Consider the following 9356-nt stretch of genomic DNA (forward strand, 5'->3'; position numbering starts at 1 on the left):
TATCCTAATTAATTCAATTTAAGGCTCCTTCGTTTCATTCATGATATAGCCCTCATAATAAAATAAAAATAAAGATGATTAAAATTATTGAATATTTCATAATACTAGAAATTTTTATTGTTATAATTAATGGTAAAAGTAAAGTAATTTTAACATCGAAAAAAAAAATAATTGCATCAAAAAAAATGTAGAGAGAAGGGAAGACGAGCTAAAGTTTTGGGGTCAAATCCACATCAAAAGGACTTCTGTTTTCTCGGTCATAATATCTTTTTTTAGAAATTAAATTTAAAACAATTGTTAGTAATATTAAAATTAAATTATTATTATTAATCTTATTAAAATTTTAATTATTTATACTAGATTCTAGATTTTTTGATTGGAAGTCAAATATAATTTTTATATTATATAAATTATCTACCTCATCAATAGATAGAAATGTATAAGAATAATCATACTACATCAACAAAAATGGTTTAAAAATTGACGAATTGTACAAATTAATAACAATGTTGTTCCAATGATAATGAGTAATCCATGAAATGCTGTTGCTATAAAAAAAGAAGGAATCAGCAATTGAAAAAGAGGCTTTGATATACTCATAACCTTGTAGAATTGTAAAAAAGATTCCTAAAATAACTGTAAAAAATTAGTCCTTGAAGTCCTTGTGTGAAATTATTTTCTATTAATCTGTGATGAGTTTATATTACTGTTAGGCCTGATGTTAATAAAATTAAAGTGTTAAACAGAGGAATTTCAATTGGATTAAATGTTTGGATACCTTTAGGAGGTCATAATAGTTCTAATTCAATTCTAGGTGCTAATGATCTATGAAAAAATCCACAAAAAAAGAAATAAAAAAAAATACTTCAGATGTAATAAATAAAATTATCCCTCAACGTAATCCTTTAGTAACTAAAAAGGTATGTGGTCCTTGATAGGTTCCTTCTCGAACAATATCTCGTCATCATTGGTATATAATAAGTATTGTAATTAATAAACCAATTATTAATAGGTTATTGTTATAATAAGCACCCTCTAAATATCGCACTTTAATAATTGGATGTACCCATAAATTCCTTTGCTTGCATCGTTTTTTGCGCCTCAAATATAATATATATAGTAAATGAAATTTGTTGAGTCCTGCCATTATGAACGACACACAATAATTGCATGTACCGTGTCGTTGAATGTGTAAATCAACTGTCGAATATCGTGTCGGCATTGTTGTCGTTGTCGTGTCGCCTAATGTGGAAGCGTCCATACTCGGCCATCCTGTTTTCCCGCGACCAGCTCGGCAGGAGATCGTGCAAAGCAAGATTGTTTTAAATTTAGTAAACGAAATAGATCATCCAGTTCGCCATCCGCCAAATCACCTCGTTTTATTACACAAGACTCAATGTTATTTTACTTTTTGACTTGAATACTATTTTTATTTTCACCTTCATATTTTGATAAAGTTACTTGATTGGGTTTTATTTTCAACATGATATTCGGTTGACTTAATATAGGCTGTCCTATAATAATATCAATATCATTCATTGTTGTATTTACTATTAGGATTTCTGTAGAAAAATCTATTTTATTTATTGAAACATCGGTTTTAATTAGGCCCTTTGGAATCACAAATGACCCACCAAAACCTCTAATAACCGTAGTAGAGGGCATCAATTGTAATTTTGTTTGATTTAGAACCTTTATATTTGCCACATTTATTGAACTACCAATATCTAAATACCCTCTAAACGGAATATTATTTATTATAACAACCAATTTATATAAATCATTTTGTGCTTGCCCTAAAGTGTTGACCTCCTCAAAATTTTGCAAAAATCGCATCGCTTTACGTCCTGCCTTTGTTTGAAACTAGCTTGTCGTTTAAAGCAATCCTTGGTACCGTGGTTTGTAAGACGGCATACTGAACATCGCGATGTTTCTGGTCCACCCTGTTTTGAAGTAGACGGTTTAGTGTCCTAACTTCCCACAAACGTAGCACTCAATTTTAGATCTCTTTTCTGAGGGAGGCTGTATTGCGCTTTTTTGGGGGCTTTGATAATTGTCCATAGGGAAAATAAAGCCTGCGTACAGCTTATCTGGAGTGATACATTGAAGTGCGCGAGCGTTTGGCTGCAACTCATCAGGGAGTCCTCGAATTATACAGGATATTGTAGCTTCATTGTCTAGTCGGCATTGTTGCGTAAGATTCAGTTTCGCATGATAGTAGTGAGTCATGAGTAGTGAGTCGGGACTTTTTTTTCGTGCGACTAGTTCGTCGTGGCGTAGAGAGAGTGGTAAGAGAGTGGCGTAATCAACACATCTGGAAAATAAATGCCCTGGATAACGATGTTTTCCACTCAGCCCAAGTTCTGTCATAGTTGTACAAACGAAAAAACCATTCACGCGCTGCATCCCTTAACTTCATTTGCATGTATCCAGTTTTCTCATAATCGGTCCATCCGTGAATCTGGGAAAGTTGTTCAATTTTATTTAGCCATGAAATCACAGTGTGATAGCGATCATCGGGATCGAACGGCGGAGTAATGTCACCTTTTACTGTTAGTTTTCCAGAGCTGGTATCCGTGGCTGTTACGGCGTCAATGTTTAAATCTTCTGAAGTCGCTAAAAGTCCTGGGTTTGAGTCAAATTTTCTTTTTAGAGCAGCTGTAATTTGTTTTTGAATAACTTTTTCAATTAAATTGTAACCGGTAAAATCGAAACAAAAATAAAGTTGATTTAAGATCCCACTTCTGAATTATTACACGAAGTTGAAAGGAAACGCATTTATTTGGAAACCACAGTTTTATTGCCACTAAATTCAACTATTTAACATCCGCATCAGCCGTTTGCTGAGAACATAATAATAATGACTGATATAATTATAAGTTTAAATATTAGGTTAAAATTTACAAAATAAATTTTAAAAATTATTTGTTTTTAATGTTTTAGTCAGTGGGAAAAATTTTACAGGAAGTTTATTTTGTGTTTATTTTATTCTATTTATATTAAAAATTTTTTTTTAACTTAAAAATTAGATGTTATTATATATAAATTATTATATAGAAGAATTGAACAGTGATTAAAATTATATATTGAAGAAATTTAGATTTGGAAATAATAAGTATTATTAACAAAAATTGTGCTAGCAGTTGTGGCTAGACAATAATATAATTTAATTTTATTAATAGTAATTAATTGTTTAGAACAATTTAAATTTAAAATTTAATAAGTGAAATTTCAAATTTTAATGATAAATTTAAATGAATTAAAGTATTTAATATTTATTTAATTTATATGTTTTATAAATCTATATGTGATTCTCTTTGGATTCTCTCTGGAATTTTCAATGAAAGTCTAAATATATATATATATATATATATATATATATATATATATATATATATATATATATATATATATATTGTTATGGTATGAATATATCCAAAATAAATTATTAAATAATAATAAGATATAAATAAAGCAATAAGTTCAGTTCTGTTATTCGGTTACTTAGAGCAGTTTATCACAAAAAAATAAATAACATTCTTTATATTAAGTTTTGGCCAACACTATATTCTAAATTATTATTTAATTTTGACAAATCCTGTATAATCAAAGAATTTAATCCATAAATTGACAGATAAAAACAGGAGCACCAACTTCAAAAATTTGTGTGACATACCAACATAAATTTTAAGGTTATAAATGATAAAATATAAAAATTTTGACAACTGCAATGATAAAATTAATAACATAGGAATGAAATAAATACAACAAAGAAATTATAGAATAATATCATTTGAATAAAGTCACAATAATTTAAAAATTTAGAAATGACAATTTAGTAACTAATTTTTAAAATAAATATCATTGGTTAAAAAAAAAAGAAGGAAGAAGAAAATCAACAACGAAAAAAAATTTTTTTTTGCAAGAGAAAAAAGAGTAAAATAATTTTAATTGAAATTTAAAAAAAAATTAAAATCTTGATAAAAAAGGCATAAAAGATTCAAAGGATTGATAATTAATAATTGTATAAGTTTAGTAATAAGAAATTAGTGAAAACAATTGAATAAAGTGAAATAAGTGAGAATACTCACAAAGGGACAATTTCCAAGATAAAGAAGTTGTGAAAAGGAAAAGAACAGGAGTGGAACTACAGCGGAGTATCTGTTTATTCTGCAAGGCCGTAACAATTTCCAATTAAAAAAAAAATACTTAAGGTACTGTTCTATTAAGTTTAAGTATTTCTTTTAGTATATAATATTTGAGTTCACATTTCCATATAATTTAGTTTTATGAGTGTAATTATGAGTATGAATGAATGAATCATTGTTTGTAAAATAAAATAATTGTAATAGCTAGTTAAGAAATTGTATATTTTGAATATTTTATTCATTATAAAAAACAGTCCCGGTCTTAAAACTATTATAATCTGACCTTATAACCATAACAATTTATCGCAATAAAATTTTTTAATTTGACCTCACAATATAATACCCTGAGAATAAAAAAAATAATAATAACATAATAAAATAAAGAAATTCAAATAATTATTAATGGCGCCCAAATTAAAATCTGATTTTATTTAAAATAAAATTTATAAAAATAACTATAATACCATAACAATTTGGCGCCCAACGTGGGGCATATATAAAAATTGGGCATAAAAAAAAATTGGTCATAACAAAATTTGGCATTGAAGAGTTTACAGTAATAACAAATTTAAACAAGAAAAATGGAAAAAGGAATGACACTCAGAGATGGGAAACAAATAAGAGCAGAAGGAGAATCAGATGAAGAAGAAAGGAGACATGGAATGGGTGATTTCCAAGTACATTATATGGAACAAGACCATAATGAAGAAACAGAGAGAACTGAAACAGAAGAAATGATAGAAAATCAAACAGCAGAAAATTCACAGAAAAAGAAAGAGAGGATGGATATAATGAGTATGTTCCAGATTATGATAAAAAAAATGGATGAATCTAAAGAAGAAATAAAACGAGAAATGAATACAAATAGTCAAAGAATGGAAGAGAAAATAGAAGATATTAGAAAACAATTGGAAGAAGTAAGAAGCTATGCCGAAAACAAAATACAAGAGACAAAACAAGAAATTCGAGATGAAATGTTAGGAAGATTAATGGAAAAATGAAAATGAATTTAAAACGGAAATAGGTGGGAATAGTAAGAAAATAGAAATAAATACTGAGAAGATAAAGAAATTAGATAGAGAAATAATGAAAACGAATAAAAATATACAAGATATGGAGGAAGAGATGAACAATGAAATAAAGAACATACAAGGAAAAATAGAACAAATTGAGAAAAAAGGAATGAGTATGGAATATGTTGGAGGAGTAAAAACAATTTATGGAGCAACTAGTCAAAAATTTGACGGAAATATTAAAAAACTGCATCCAAAAATATTCATAAGAATTTTGAAAAATCGAATAAGAGGAATAAATAATATTGAAGACATAAAGGAAATAATAAGAGATCATTTAGAAAATCATGCGTTAATATGGTTTTTTGCCAGGGAAAAAGATATGTCGGAATTTCAAGATTTTGAAACGGCATTTTTACAATATTTCTGGGGGGAAAATACTCAATCAACCATCAGGGAACAATTATATTTCGGAAAGTTTGATGAAAATAGAAGCCATAGTTTAAACAATTATGCAATCCAACTACATGCGATGGCACAATATCTGGAACCACCAATCCCTGAGGAGGAAATCGTTATGTTCATAGCAAGGCATTTCAAGGCAGAATTGGCTGAGACCATTGCAATACAAAATATAAGAAAATTGGATCAATTATCTATGTATCTACAAAGAGTAGAGAGAAATTTGATCAGACATGAAAATTCACAACAAAATATAAGAACAAATTATAGAAACAATGAAAATAATCAGAGAAACAACAATCAAAATAACAATTGGACAAATAATAGATTTAATAATAATAGAAATTATAATAATAATGCACAAATTAATAATAACAATAATTATAATAACAATAATTACAATAACAGAAACTACAATACTAATACTAACAATAGAAACAACAATGATTCATACAGACAAAATAATTATAATGACAGGAACAATAGACAATATAGAGGACTGGAGATTAGAAATTCTGAAGGAAATATGCAAAGAGGAAATGGAGATCAAGAGACAAGAAGAGTAAATTTTCAAAGAATCAATCAAGATAGAAGAAATAGATCAGAAAGCAGAGATGATGATGTAACAAATATAAATGAGACAAGATTACATACAGCACAAATATATAGGGAAAATACAAGACAGACAACTGAACAAATAAATGACAATGAAAATTTTTAAATACGCACACATCAAATAAACAAAATCTATATATTTGTAAATATGAAAATCCAAATGAATTTATAAAAATAAATGAAAATATAGACACAGATGGAAATAATAGTTTAATTATTATAAATGGACTAATTAACAATTTAGAAGCTAAATTACTTATTGACACTGGATCAGAAGCATCAATGATTAATAAAAATTTTGTTGATAAATTAAATATTCCTATAAATAAAATTATTAAAATCCCAAAAATAAATTTAATAGGTGCTAATTCAAAGAAAATATGTGAAATTAATAGATTAATAAATATAAACGCTAATATTAAGGGAAAAGAATTTAATTTACAAGTATTAATTGCTCCAGATATTGAGACAGAAATAATAATAGGATATGATGAGCTAGAAAAACATAAAGCCATAATAGATATTGAAGAAAGAAGATTAAAATTGGATGGAACATGGATTAACTTTGAAATAATAGCTTTGAAGGAAGAAGGTAAAGTAGTTAATAATATGTACAAGGAAGAATTGAATAAAAATTATGATGATGAAGAAGAAGGGGAAGATGAAGTTATAATGGATTGTCCAGAGGACAGAAAAGAAGAAATAAAAATGTTAATGAATAAATATAATAATTTATTTTCAAAGGAAAATAGAATTGCGAAAGATTATGTATATAAAATAGAAGTCAATGAAGATATTAAGAATTTCAAAGCTAAAACTTATCCTATTCCATACAAGTATAAAGATCAAGTGAGAAAATGCATAAAAGAACTATTGGAAAATAAAATTATAGAAAGAAGCAACTCACAATACATTAATCCTATTGTTGTGGTATTAAAAAAGAATGGAGAATTGAGACTTTGTTTAGATGCAAGAAATATAAATAAATTTTCAAAACCTCAATATGAAGCACCTATGTCAGTTGAATCTATTTTGGGACGTATAACAAGAACATCTATATTTTCAAGACTAGACTTAAAACATAGTTTTTGGTTGATTCCTTTACATGAGGATAGTCGGGATTTTACAGCTTTTTCCATAGACGGAGAAATCTATAGATTTTGTGTTGTGCCATTTGGTGTACAAAGTGCATGTAGTTCATTAGTAAGGGCACTAAATAAAAAATTATAACTGGGAATTTATCACAAAATAATTATTGGAATAAAAGACAATAACTGAGAACAACTTATAAAGAAGAATTAAAATTTGGTTTTCTTATTTCTTTTATAAATAAAATAAATCAAGAAAACAAATTTTGGGAATGTTGTTATGGTATAAATATATCCAAAATAAATTATTAAATAATAATAAGATATAAATAAAGCAATAAGTTCAGTTCTGTTATTCGGTTACTTAGAGCAGTTTATCACAAAAAAATAAATAACATTCTTTATATTAAGTTTTGGCCAACACTATATTCTAAATTATTATTTAATTTTGACAAATCCTGTATAATCAAAGAATTTAATCCATAAATTGACAGATAAAAACAGGAGCACCAACTTCAAAAATTTGTGTGACATACCAACATAAATTTTAAGGTTATAAATGATAAAATATAAAAATTTTGACAACTGCGATGATAAAATTAATAACATAGGAATGAAATAAATACAACAAAGAAATTATAGAATAATATCATTTGAATAAAGTCACAATAATTTAAAAATTTAGAAATGACAATTTAGTAACTAATTTTTAAAATAAATATCATTGGTTAAAAAAAAAAGAAGGAAGAAGAAAATCAACAACGAAAAAAATTTTTTTTTTGCAAGAGAAAAAAGAGTAAAATAATTTTAATTGAAATTTAAAAAAAAATTAAAATCTTGATAAAAAAGGCATAAAAGATTCAAAGGATTGATAATTAATAATTGTATAAGTGTAGTAATAAGAAATTAGTGAAAACAATTGAATAAAGTGAAATAAGTGAGAATACTCACAAAGGGACAATTTCCAAGATAAAGAAGTTGTGAAAAGGAAAAGAACAGGAGTGGAACTACAGCGGAGTATCTGTTTATTCTGCAAGGCCGTAACAATTTCCAATTAAAAAAAAAATACTTAAGGTACTGTTCTATTAAGTTTAAGTATTTCTTTTAGTATATAATATTTGAGTTCACATTTCCATATAATTTAGTTTTATGAGTGTAATTATGAGTATGAATGAATGAATCATTGTTTGTAAAATAAAATAATTGTAATAGCTAGTTAAGAAATTGTATATTTTGAATATTTTATTCATTATAAAAAACAGTCCCGGTCTTAAAACTATTATAATCTGACCTTATAACCATAACAATTTATCGCAATAAAATTTTTTAATTTGACCTCACAATATAATACCCTGAGAATAAAAAAAATAATAATAACATAATAAAATAAAGAAATTCAAATAATTATTAATGGCGCCCAAATTAAAATCTGATTTTATTTAAAATAAAATTTATAAAAATAAACATTACACACTATAATACCATAACAATATATATATATATATATATATATATATATATATATATATATATATATATATATATATATATATATATATATATATATATATATATATATATATATATAGTTACTAGAAACTATTAACATTATTGAAAATTTCATATTAAAGATAATATTCTTGGGTGATATACACATTTCTATTATTTTAATCTATTAAATGTTTATATCGGAAAAACCTATATGTTTAAAATTTCCATGATTGATTAGCATTTACTGTTAGTGTAAAAAATTTACGAAAAATTGCACAAAATTCTGTTGCAAAAAGTGTGCAGAAAATGCGGCAAAATTGCACAAAAATGAACATTTTTTTAATAAAAAATTTTTCTTTCTCTTATTAATATCTTAGGTAATTTTAAATTCCATGTTTAATTAGAAACTCTTTTATTAAAAAAATGATGTGCCTGAAAAAAGGGTAATTTTGATAGAATTAATTATATGTAATCCACCTTCGTTAACCCCCACCCCTGTCCCCCAAAAAATTACACTTAATAGATAAAACTATTTATTT

The sequence above is a fragment of the Diorhabda carinulata genome, chromosome 1, assembly GCF_026250575.1.
Source record: "Diorhabda carinulata isolate Delta chromosome 1, icDioCari1.1, whole genome shotgun sequence".
Lineage (NCBI taxonomy): Eukaryota > Metazoa > Arthropoda > Insecta > Coleoptera > Chrysomelidae > Diorhabda > Diorhabda carinulata.